The 13479-nt window shown below is 39.2% G+C and overlaps 1 long non-coding RNA gene across 1 annotated transcript in view; it reads right to left on the reverse strand.

Annotated features, from left to right (window-relative positions):
- The window catches only part of LOC118536533 (uncharacterized), a 213194-nt gene extending 200163 nt beyond the window's left edge, over positions 1 to 13031 (reverse strand). Inside the window, exon 1 of the long non-coding RNA XR_004917728.2 lies at positions 12926 to 13031. This is a non-coding gene — a long non-coding RNA (uncharacterized LOC118536533). The remainder of the gene's footprint in view (positions 1 to 12925) is intronic.
- Between the last annotated feature and the right edge of the window lie 448 nt (positions 13032 to 13479).

Raw genomic sequence — 13479 nt, forward strand, 5'->3', positions numbered from 1 at the left:
CTTTTCCCAAATTCATTTCACCCCTGTTTTACAGGACACCTATTAATGATAACTAGACTTCAATTAAAAAATAGTACCTTAACCCATAAGCCCCTCTGTACCCCCCCACCCCCAGCCCTTCTCTTCCTTCAGACTCTGTGTAATGTGAAGATAACCTATAGTAGTTCCAATACTTTCCAATCTCTTATATGTCATGACTTGTCATATTATAGACATGTATAATGCAAATTATAATAGTTGCATGCCACACATATACATAATGAATTATTACTATTTTTCTACTTCATGGTTTTTGACTATCTTTACCTGCCATAAAATATTCTGTGAATTCTCCTATTTTATAAATTGATGAAATACTGTCCCCTTAGGGGATCGCTAGCATGGGGAAAAGCATTCAACCACAGCTTACCAGTTGGGAATTCCATTCTGATGAGCTAACAGGTATGCACAGGTGACCCAACCTGGCTATGAGGCATATTTGTGTACTGACTGTGGGGTCCTCTCTACTTGCCCATTGTTTGGTGTCTACTTACCCAGCATGAAGTCAGATATGAGGACTGTGACTGGCCCCTTCTGTTCCACTGTCCACCTCACTCCAAGCATATTATGGGGAGCGGGTGCTCTATCATCCAAATGACTACCCTCATTTCCTGTGTCAGGTACACTTCATTTTTCTTGTTTTAGTTTCTGTAAGAGGCCGCAGACCAGATGGAGGAGAACTGAGGGATGATCCATCAACTGTGCCTGCAATGTTTGGAGGATTTTCACTTCCTTTCAATTAGGAGCAGGCTGTTCTCAGAGGATCCCCCTACCTCCACTGCTCTACTTTCTTTCAAAGCAGACAGCCAGAATTTCATTTTACTGTCAGAGCTAGTACTCTGGGAAAAGTAACCAGGTAGGAAAGAGGTAACTGACAGGGGAAAGTTATATTCAAATAGACTGATGGGCGCTGGTAGAATTCCAGGTGTTTTCCAGATATACCTATAAGCTAATACCAGGTTTATATTCCCATTTGGAGATCTCTAGTGTCTTTTTTCGTTATTGTTTCCCAGTAGAATATAATGTCTCTTTTTTATTCCCTTAAAAACTAATCCATATTCATTGCTCAAAATTGAAACTATTCAAATGAACAAAACAAAGAAAACAAAAGTCACTCATAAAACCACTACTCAAATAGAATTATAGTTAATATTATAATGTATTTCTCCTAGTCTTTTTCCTTACATAAATATTTGTAGTTTATTTTAAAACACTGGAGTATCTGTGCGTGATGTATTATAAACATCTTTTTCCACCTCACTATACACCTCAGTTGTTTTTCGTGCCATGGCATATTCTTCTATGATATTATTTCTGGAGGCTGCAGGAAATCCCTTCCATAGGTGTGTGTGTGTTGACGTTTGATCCATCCCTTCATGCAATTCAGTGTAGTGATTCAATGTTTCAGATTGTTTTTTTTATTATAAACAGGGTTATGATTAATACCTCTGTAAATGAGTCTTTGCACACACCCTTGGCTTTGTACTGTTTTTGCTGCTTTTCTTGTGAGATCAAATGAATACAGAAAAGTGCATAAACCATTTTTTACAGTTATTGAACAATTGTAAAAATGGACATCCATGACTGCATGACGGTATGAATGTACTTAATTCTGTAGAACTGTATACATAAAAATGATTAAAATGGTAAATTTGACGTTATATATATTTACCACAATAAAAAAAGAAAGAAAAAAAGAACACTGATATAATTACTCTCCGGGGCCGAAAAAAGATCATTGCTGCAGCCCATGAGCCTCTCCCTGTCACAACTCCCTCGGACTCTCCTGGAGGTAACCATTATGATATCCTTCTCTTCTTCTTAGTTTTACCTAACATGAATAAATACTCCTATCTGTTTTTGAACTTATATAGAAATGGAATCATAATTTTGTATCTGACTTCTTTGGCTTAGTATATGTTTGCAAGATTTATCCATGTAGTATGTTCATTTACACTGCTGCATGGTATATCATTGTGTACATATACTGTAATTTATCCATTGCACTCAGGGTGGATATCCCAGTTTTGATCTACTGCAGTGTGCAGTCAACCTAGGGCACATGTGCACATGTGCACCCATTTCTCTGTGGTACACACGCAAGGTTGAAATCATTGAGTCATGGGATAAGTATGTCTTTTTTTTTTTTCTTTTTTAAATTTTTTTATTATGTTAATCCCCATACATTACATCATTAGTTTTAGATATAGTGTTCCATGATTCATTGTTTGTGCATAACACCCAGTGCTCCATGCAGAACGTGCCCTCCTCAATACCCATCACCAGGCTAACCCATCCTCCCAACCCCCTCCCCTCTAGAACCCTCAGTTTGTTTTTCAGAGTCCATTGTCTCTCATGGTTCTTCTCCCCCTCCGATTTCCCCCCCTTCATTCTTCCCCTCCTGCTACATTCTTCTTCTTCTTTTTTTCTTTCTTAACATATATTGCATTATTTGTTTCAGAGGTACAGATCTGAGATTCAACAGTCTTGCACAATTCACAGCGCTTACCAGAACACATACCCTCCCCAGTGTCCATCACCCAGTCACCCCATCCCTCCCACCCCACCCCCCACTCCAGCAACCCTCAGTTTATTTCCTGAGATTAAGAATTCCTCATATCAGTGAGGTCATATGATACATGTCTTTCTCTGTTTGACTTATTTCGCTCAGCATAATACCCTCCAGTTCCATCCACGTCGTTGCAAATGGCAAGATCTTATTCCTTTTGATGGCTGCATAATATTCCATTGTATATATATACTACCTCTTCTTTATCCATTCATCTGTTGATGGACATCTTGGCTCTTTCCACAGTTTGGCTATTGTGGACATTGCTGCTATAAACATCGGGGTGCACGTAGCCTTTCGGGTCCCTACTTTTGTATCTTTGGGGTAAATACCCAGGAGTGCAATTGCTGGATCATATGGTAGCTCTATTTTCAACTTTTTGAGGAACCTCCATACTGTTTTCCAGAGTGGCTGCACCAGCTTGCATTCCCACCAACAGTGTAGGAGGGTTCCCCTTTCTCCGCATCCCCGCCAACATCTGTCATTTCCTGAATATGTCTTTAACTTGAATAGATAATAGACAAATAGATGACTATATTATTTATACCAGGTGTGTATGAGAATTCCCAATGTTCTATGTTTTCCCAGCATTTGGTACTTTCAGACTTTAAAATCTTTTTCTCAATCTAGTAGATGTACACAATAGCATTTTATTTTGGTTTTTATTTGCATATGTTGTATTATTAATGAGGTAGAGTACCTTTTCATATATTTATTTATCGATCATTTGTAAAACAAAAGACTTGAGTCTTTTGCAGACTTTTTTCTGTTGTCTTGCCTATTTTTTTCTTTTTCTTTTTTTAAGATTTTATTTAGTCATTTGACAGAGAGAGACACAGCGAGAGAGGGAACACAAGCAGGGGGAGTGGGAGAGGGAGAAGCAGGCTTCCTGCGGAGCAGGGAGCCCGATGCAGGGCTCAATCCCAGGACCCTGGGATCATGACCTGAGCCGAAGGCAGACGCTTAACGACTGAGCCACCCAGGCGCCCCTTGCCTATTTTTTCTTATTGTTTTGGGAGAGTTCTTTTTGTCTTCTGAGAATAAGCCCTTCATTGGTTATGTGTTTCACCAATCTATAGATTTTCACTCTGTTAATAGTGTTTTTTTTTTTTTTACTGTAGTCAAATATATAACCTTTTCCTTATTTGTTCTTTATATTTTAAGACATTCTTATTTACACTGCATTCATGAAAACATTCTTCTATATTATCTTATAAGTTTAATGGTTTATTTTCTATTTAAATCAGAAACTAATTGGAATTATTATGTAAAGGATGTTATGTGGAGGTATATTATACTTATGTGTGTGTATATGTACATATATATATGTATTTTTTTCTTCTTCTTTTAAAAATATATGGATACCCATTGTCTTAGAAACATTTGTTGAAGTCTGTCCTTTCCCTTCTAGACTCCATGCTACCTTTGGCATATGCCCATATTATACGCATGGGTCTGTTTCTGGGTTTGCTGCTCTTTTCCACTGGTCTGTTTACCTGTCCTTTTCCACAGTTAATTCTGACGTAGTAATTCTTGATCTCTGGCAGGACACATGCTTCCATACTGTTGTTCTTGACTGTTACTCATCCTTTGCTGTTCCATATACATTTTAGGTTCAGCTTACTATATCACTGAAAAATTTAGAAATTTGATTAGGATTATATTGGATGAGAATTTATATCTTTATGATATTGAAGCTCTCAATCTATGACCATTTGTTTAGGTCTTCTTTAATGTCCATAAATATTTTATAATTTGTTCAGGAGAAGTCTTAAAACAATGAGATTTTTTCTTATGCATTTTTGATGCTATTATGAATGTTATTTTTTTAAAAAAGTAGTTTTTGTTTGCTAGTATATGGTACAATTGATTTTTTATATTGATATCTAGAAAACATGTTTAATTATTTTATTAATACAAATAACGTATCTGTAGTTTTTTAGAGGTTTTGTACATATAAAATCATCATTTTTAAGGGACAGGTTTTTTTTTCTTCCTTTTTAATCTTTATGCCTTTTCTTTTTCTTTCTTTTCTTTTCTCTTCTTTCTTTTTCCTTTTTTCTTTTTTTTCTTTTTTTTTTTTTGCCTCACTGCACTGGCTGGAAACTTCTGTATAATTCTGATTAGAAGGAAGAGTGTGGAATTTTATCTTTTTCTTGATCTCAGAGTGGGACTACACCTACAAGTATGAGGACTGGTGGGGTTCTTTTTGTGACTCTTCTTTATCAGATTAGGGAAGCTAGGTCCCTTCTATTCCTAGTTTGCTGCAGGGTTTTCTTTTTTATCATGAATGAATGTAGAATTTTTTTCAAATGCTTTTTCTGCACTCTTTGAGATCATTTTATGAGTATTTTCTTTTCATGTTTCAGTTCTCTATTATTTTATAAGAAGCCATGCCAATATTTGGTGGATTGGAAGAACTACCATTTTATTAGCCCTTACACATCTGTGGGTTGAGAGGGCTCATCAGGATGGTTGTTTTGCCACTCTTGTTTGGGTGCTCTTATGCAGTCACAGTGAGAACATATCTGAGGCTACAGTCATGTGGTAGCTTAGCTTGGACATTGGGATGTTCTAGATGGCTTATTACACGTCTAGCACCTCGGTAGAGATGGCTAGAAGTCCCAGTGCAGCTGGAATGTTGGGATGGCTGGGCCAGTCTTTCTCCACATAGTCTCAAGGCCTCTTTTTCTCTCTCTCTCTGGCCTCTGGAAGTTCTCTCCATCTGGGTAGCGGGCTTCTTACATGGTGACCCAAAGTGTACAGTGAGAGCTGCCAGGCCTTCCTAAGGCATGTTTCTGAAATTGGCACAGCGTCACTTCTGCCACATTCAGTTGGTTAAAGGAAGTCACAGGCCAGCCCAGATTCAGTGCCAAAAGGACTATACAAGGATATGATGCCAAGAGGCCATACCACAATCTATTAATGTGGTGAATTACATCAATTAGATTTTCTAATGTCTACTAGCCCTACATACCTGGGGTAAACCCAAGTCTTAATGAATTTTTTTTCAAATCTAATATATTACTTGTTTAGGTTGGCTCAATTTCACTTTTCCTTCATAATATATTTCAAGAAAAATTGTAGGTCATCCTTGCCCTTAAAAAGAAGCCAATAATAGTCTTATATGAAAGTAGTTGAATGGATGAATCTAGAGGGTGTAATACTAAGCAAAATCAGTCAGACCCCAGAGAAAGACAAATACCACATGATCTCACTCATAGGTGGAATTTAAGAAACAAAAGAAACGGAGTGCCTGGGTGGCTCAGTCGTTAAGCGTCTGCCTTGGGCTCAGGTCATGATCCCAGGGTCCTGGGATCGAGCCCAGCGTCGGGCTCTCTGCTCAGCGGGAAGCCTGCTTCTCCCTCTCCCACTCTTGTGTTCCTTCTCTTGCTTTGTCTCTCTCCGTCAAATAAATAAATAAATAAAATCTTAAAAAAAAAAAAGAGAAAAGAAATGAGCAAAGGGAAAAATAAGAGAGAGGGACAACCAAGAAACAGACTCTTAACTATAGAGAACAGACTGATGGTTACCCGAGGGGAGGTGGGTGGGGAATGGGTAAAATAAGCAATAGGAATTAAGGAGTGCACTTGTGGTGATGAGTACTGGGTGATGTATGGAAGTGTTGAATCACCATATTGTACACCTGAAACTAGAATAACACTGTCTGTTAACTGTACTGGAATTTAAAATAAAATAAAAAATAGTTGAGGCACCAAGTTCTCTTCTCTCCTCATGTATATGCCCTAAGATGAAACTTCTTTGATCTTTCCATGGAGGGGGTAGGACATTGGAAGAATTTTATTGCTGCCAGCAAGGCAGGCATCAGAACCTAAGCAGCCATGATTTCACTTGGTGACTCACTGTCACTTTGGCATATCCTGTTCCCTGCTGATGGTGCTACCTTTTACACAAAAGCATTCAGAACACCCTGCATTGGCAATGAGGTGAGTCTCCCTCACTGCCTCCCCTTCTGTGCAACCTCACAGTGGTTGCATTGGAAGGATTTTGACAGCAACTTCCTTAAGTCCAATGATGCCCAATTAATAGAGAGTGACTCATGCCTCTGACAGGGAAGTTAATGTTTCTTCTTAATGCTTATGTTGATCATTCTTCCCATTTCCTCCCCATATTTGTTGATCCTGTCTTCTACTAAGTTTATGAAAAGATTGTAGGACATCACTATAAGGTAATTGGGATAGCATTTAGTTACTATTATAGTAGATTCTATTTGAAAGATTATAGTTTACTATGTACCATACACTCTATATAATTACATAGATTGTATATATATTATAATACATAATGTATGTATAATATACATGCTGTATATATAAATATGTTTCCAGTGATATATGTTTTTACCACATGCTGTATGTATGTGTATCTATACACACACATATATATATATACATTCTGTGTATGGATGCTTTATATATTGTGGTAGACAAAACATAGCGACAAATTTATCAACATCTCTCCTATTGAGAGGTGAGTCTTTGATTCCTACCCTTGAATCTGGGTGAGCTCAGAAACTGCTTTGAGCAGGAGGATATTGAAAAGGTGATGCTATGACTATTTTCAGGCTCAGGCCTTAGTAGACTGGCAGCTTCCACATCCTGTCTCTTGAAATACTCATTCAGGGAGAAGTCAGCTGCCATATAGAAAGTCCAACAAATCTGAGACCACCATGCTGTGAGGAAGGCCAAGTTAACCACAGGGGAGTAGAGGGACCTGATGAGCTCCCACTCAGGTATTCTGGTCACCCTAGACCAGGCAGCAGACTTGTAAGTGAAGAATCATCAGATGATCCAGCCTCAACCACAGTCTTTTGATACCAACTGATATAGAGATTATAGGAGGAGATACATTCTATTTATGAATTAAGATGAGTTCACTTTTGGTCATGTTGTGATTGAGGTGTTGTGGGACATCCTGATAGAGATACTTAGAGAATACAGAAATTTATGGTAAATGAGCTGGACTGAAGGTATAGACCTAAAAATCCTGAATGTGCCTATTGTTGTTATTTGACATCACTGTGTATAGCCTACTCCTGTTAGTAGTTGCTCACTGTGGGTAAGGGTCACACCTCTAGGGGAGGGTAAAAGAATCATACCTATGGCTAAGAAGGACAGTGTATGTCATACAGCTTGAATGAACCCCTCTCCCAGGCAATTCTAATATGTGTCCCCAAGGAGCAGTACCAACCCTGTCCCATCCCTTGCCAAAATCAAAAGTAAAATAAAATTCAAAAGTGTTATGTTAGATACTGGCTGTTGTTCATGAGATTGGTATGATCTTTTGTGTAGATATTTTTCCACTGTTAAAGTTAATCAGATTATCTCTTCAACTTTCTTTTTTTATGGCCTATAAAGACCTACACTACCTGGTTCTTGGCTACCACTATGATTTCATTTCCTTTAACTTTACCCTTTCACTGACTGCACTCCAGCCACTCTGACTTTTTAATCTGTCCTTTCAATTTACCAAGCTCCTTCCCATTTGGGAGCCACTTGTACTTATTGTTCCTTCTGTGTAAGAGCTTCATCCCTAAATCCTCCTTTAGCTCTGTCCTTCCCAAAATTCAGATGTCAACCTAGAACCCAGTTGTACCTTCTCAGAGAGGCTGGGTTTACATACTACACCAATACCCTAGTTAATCTTCTTTATAGCACCTCTTTATGCTTAAAATTAAAAAGAAAAGAAAAATTTGTTAGTATACTATTAGCTCCACAAGAACGGGATTTTTAAATTTTTAATTCCCAGTTCCAATTGTGTACATAGTAAATTTTCAATAAATAACTGCTGAATAAATAAATGAATGGTCATCTGCATGTGAAAGAAAGGGACCAAGAAAGGGAAGAGGACAGGACTTACAGGACTCTGTCTCCAATGCTCCCATATCTGGTACACTGGTTAGTGGTTCTCAACCTCACATGCACACTGAAATCATCTAGGGACCCATTGAAACTTGAGACCTACTCTCAGAAATTTGGATGTAAATATTTGGGATATAGCCTAGGTATCAAGATTTTTCAAAACTCCCCAGATGATTGTTAGGTGTATCCCAGGTGAGAACCAGTCATGACGTATTAATAAAACTGAAGTTATCTTTTCCTGTGCCTCTTCTGACTTCTTTATTAAGTAAATTCTGAGACTCTCCAACTCCAGAGACACCAAGCAATGCTAATCACTACAGATGTCTCCAACATACTTGCTCTAAAGAGAGATCTGGACTGCTCGTGTTTACCTTAAGATCAAATTCCCAATGACTGGTGGGAACATTTTGATTTAAGAAAAGATACACAGAGCTTTTGTTAGAAGATAAACTAGAAATGGCATATGAGCTGAATTCAGAATTTTCCATATTAGTGTCTTTCTTGGTCATTGCATATTAACATAGGGTAGGAAAGTAACTTAACAGTCCTCCTGGGAAAAGGAGCAGGTTTTGACATTTTGAAGGTCATGTTTCTGCCCCCAAGGGAAGCATATGAGAAAACAGAACCAGGTTCATTCCCTAAGCCCATCTCTTGGGTATCATGGGGAAGGTACTAATGGCATTGATGGGCACTATGGGACATGATGTTTGTTGAGAAAAAATTTAAAGTAACAAAACCCTCTTTTCAAAGAAAATCAAACTACAATTCTAAAATTGATCTAAGTGGAGTGGTTCCATTTGGAGGAGAGTTTGTAGCCTGGAGGCCAGCTCAGTCTGGGTTGCCTCACACAGTCCCTACCCCCAGACGGCCCTGGAGGACTGGAGACTAGGGCTCTGCCAAAGGTAACTTGAAACACACCCTTCCAGATGATGCTTTTTGGAGTAGCAATTATAGAGAAATTAAACTAATAACAATTAGGTAAGGGTGTGCTGTGGTTACTTTGGTATTGAGATTGAGCATGGCATCCAGATTAACCAGGTTGGCCCCTTTCTAGAATCATTTCAGTATATATGAACACAGCCCAGGAACCTTGGTGAAATGCACGTTCTGATTCTTAGGTGGGACTCAAGATTTGCATTTCTGATAAGCTCCTAAGAGCTGCCAATGCTTTGAATACCAGGGCTTCAAATCACAATTCATACATCAACATCCCCAGGAGACTTATTAAAAATGCAGATTTTGGGGCCCCATCCTGGAGCTTCTGGATGCAACTCTCTACCTGAGAGTCTGGAAGTCTTTGTTTTTAACAATTTCCCTAGTCTTTTCTGATGTTCGTTAAGTTTGAGAATTTATGCTTTAGCATGTGTCTGCCTACATATTTTACCCTTGGGGAACCCAGGAGGAGAGCCTGTAACTCATCAAATGCAGGACTGGAGGAGGGCTTAGAGATCATGTAGCCCAACCTTACTCTTATTGATTAGAAAACTGAGCTCCCAAAGGGCAAACAGTTCTGTCAAGTGCCTGTCACCAGCTGGCAGCAGAGCAGAGCAGATGCCAGCATGGAAGACTGCCCAACCCTCAACTTCCCCCAGAATACCACGGGCCTTCCTCTGTCATTGCTTGTCTGTCTGTGCTCCTTCATGAGACCAGAAATTGTGTCTCTCTTGTCTTCTGCTGTATTCCCAAAGCCTAGCACAGTACCTGGCACAAGGAAGGTGCTAAATCACTCTTACTATTGTGTATTTGTGCTACACTTGTGCCTGATCAATTATTTTCAAATTCTCTTATTAATTGTTTTCAAGTTATAAAAATGAAAATTGCTGTTTCCAGATAAAATACCAAAGTTCTCATAAGAGTCTGAATAGAGTAGGCATTCAGAACATGGACTATGGGGAGTCAAAGAGATGGCCCTAGAATTTAGCCCTGGCTTCAACATTGACTAAGTGTTTGATCTTGGCAATTTGGCTCAACTCTTCTGAGCCTGTTTCCTCATTTGTAAATTGGAGATTTCAATAGATTCTAGGTCATGGGGTTTTGTGAATATTTAATTGGTCAGTGCTTGTAAAATGTTTAACATGGTTCCTGGTACATAGTAAGTGCTAAATCCAACGATAGCCCCCCTGGATTACAAAAATGTGATGATGATTGCAAAAGTCATATCAGAAGACACAGCAGTAGGAATCCCTTGCCAACTGCCAATTCATAAGATTTTGAAATGGATCATCTCTGAAATGATCATGTGTAATACATAGATCATAGATCTGGAGTGAACAAACCTGGGTTTGTACAGCTTCTCAGAAGAACTTCTCGGGCGCCTGGGTGGCTCAGTTGGTTAAGCGACTGCCTTCGGCTCAGGTCATGATCCTGGAGTCCTGGGATCGAGTCCCACATCGGGCTCCCCCTTCTCTGTGGGGAGCCTGCTTCTCCCTCTGCCTCTGCCTGCCACTCCCCCTGCTTGTGCTCACTCTGTCTCTATGTCAAATAATAAAATCTTAAAAAAAAAAAAAAAAAAGAACTTCTCTAGAGCATAAGGTGTATCACCCTTGTATAATAAAGTGGTTATTGAGATACTGAGAAACCGAGTTGCTGACATGAGTCACTCCCAACAGACAAAATGGCAGGTTGGCGTGTGGGGGCTGAATTCTCCCCTGAGATTCTCTCCACGGGGTCCAAATATTGACTGACTAGCTTAGAGTTTGCTACAGATATGTGGTGTAACAGCTTTGAGCAATGTGTCTCAATCTCTACACAGAGAGTGTAGGAAAGATATTTTTAGCCTGATTACTAAAGAGAGGAATGTGAGTTTGTAATACATGCCTCAAGAGTTCAGTAGGGGAATGGGACTGTGCTATCAGGAAGTGTGTTTTCTGCACGTGTCCCAGGTTTTTAGAGTAGCTCTGATTTTCCAACATTCTGCAGTTCTATGAGTAAAATCCTACTTGTCTAGCAGGTATGCTGATTTTGTGGGGGAAGTGGTTGGGAAAATATGGCCACAACAGACCAATATAGAGATCACATCAATGCTACTTGGTGTTTGAGGAGAAAGTACTACATATTATAAGTAGGTATGACTTCCCCTTTGGGTCAGCAATGAGTCAGACTTTTTCAGTTGCAAGTAACAGAAACTAACTCAAACTGGCTGGGGCAAAAAGGGGATTTCCTGACTCTTATAACTGAAAAGTCCAGGGGATTCATGCCTGGATGGTTGCAGATTCTCAAACAATGACCCAGCAAAGCCACCTCTCTTCAATTCCTTACTCTTGTTTTTCTATGTTGGTTTTATTCTCACGCAGGCTCCTTCTTTGGGTGATGCTAGCAGCCCTGGGTTCATCTTTATCAGTTTGGCATCCATATAGAAAGAAAATGACTTTCTAAAGTGTTTCAGTGAAAGCTCGAAAATTCACTCTGGCTGCACCTGAGTCATTTGTCCCTCCCACACCCACCAGAGAAGGGACTGGTATCAGCAGCACCTAAACCACATAGAGTAGAAGATTCCTCAAAGGAAACTGAGACATTGATATCAAAAAAGGAGGACATGGATGCTCTGAGTCAGGATTCTGCTTCTCATCACTTCTTTATGCCTAGTTTGCTTAGAATTAAATTCTTCCACATACCATTGTCCACAAGACATACTATCTCTTCCACAGGAGATCTGCCTCTTGCCCACAAATGATGTCCATTTGTCCACCCTTTATTTTTCCACCTGTACCACATGAACTTCACTGAGGTCTTCGTTCTGACTTGACTATCTCTCCCCATGTGATTGAATGTCACTTGGAGATTTACTTTCTCCCACCTTGGCTTCCTTTTGCCTCCTTAGTCTTCATAAAAATTTTGTCACTAAACTACAATCCTCTTCAAACTGTGGAAAGAAGGACGATATACCTGCAGGCAACCAGGAAGAATTTCTTCTGGGAAACATGCAGACACAATTTTGTTGCCATATGCAGCATCTCTGGCCAGCTGCAGAATGGACCCACTATTCATTTTAGTTCACCAGAGCAAGTACTCCAGGAATGATTTGCTTGGATCCAATTTGCAATTTGCTTTTAGAGAGCTAATTAGATATAAATTTGCAAATGAGAATAACTACCCTTGCATGCAGCAATTTGCTTTATTAAATGAGAAGTGACATGGTGTGTATGTTATGCTCTTAGCATGGTAAGGTTCACAGTTATGCAGATAGTGGAAGAGTTCCAAGAGTGACTGGTGCTCAATGTATAGCTGAATGTCATAAGATTTAGAAAGGGCCTCACAGGAAAAAATGGGACATTTTAATAAAATGTCATTTTCATTCAGCACAGTGCATCAGAATCTCCTATAGGGTTTGTTAAAAAGAATTAACATTTATTAACTGCTAGTGTCAGATACTAGGCAGAATTCATTTACTCCTCCAAAGACCCTATACCCATTTTATACTTAAGGGTTAACTTACTTGCTCTTGGTGACATAACTGGACTGTGAGTGAACTTCAGGCCAATGGACCCCAGACCCCAAGCTCTGACATACTACCTAGGTCTGGTAATGATGATGACTTTGGCTATTTAGAAATTATCCATGGCTACCTGTTGGAGTTTTTAAAAAAATATTTTTAGAATAGTTTAAATTCATAGCAAAATTGAGAGGAAAGTACAAAAATTTCCTATATACTCCTCACTGCCCCCACTACACCCCTCCACGACTATAGCCTCTCCCGTTATCAACATCTTCCACCAGAGTGGTTCATTTGTTGTAACTGAGGAGCCTACATTGATACATCATTATCACCCAGAGTCCATAGTTTACCTAAGAGTTCATTCTTGGTGTTCTACATTCCATGGGTTTAGACAAATGTATTATGACAGTTATCCATCATTATACAGAATATTGTCACTGTCCTGAAAATCCTCTGTGCTTCCCTATTCATTCCATTCCTGCTCCCCCTTTACTCTAGCAACCATTAAAATGATATAGTTTCTTTTGCCTTTCCCAGAATGTCAAACAGTAGAA

This window comes from Halichoerus grypus, chromosome 1, assembly GCF_964656455.1.
Source record: "Halichoerus grypus chromosome 1, mHalGry1.hap1.1, whole genome shotgun sequence".
NCBI classification, from domain to species: Eukaryota; Metazoa; Chordata; class Mammalia; order Carnivora; family Phocidae; genus Halichoerus; species Halichoerus grypus.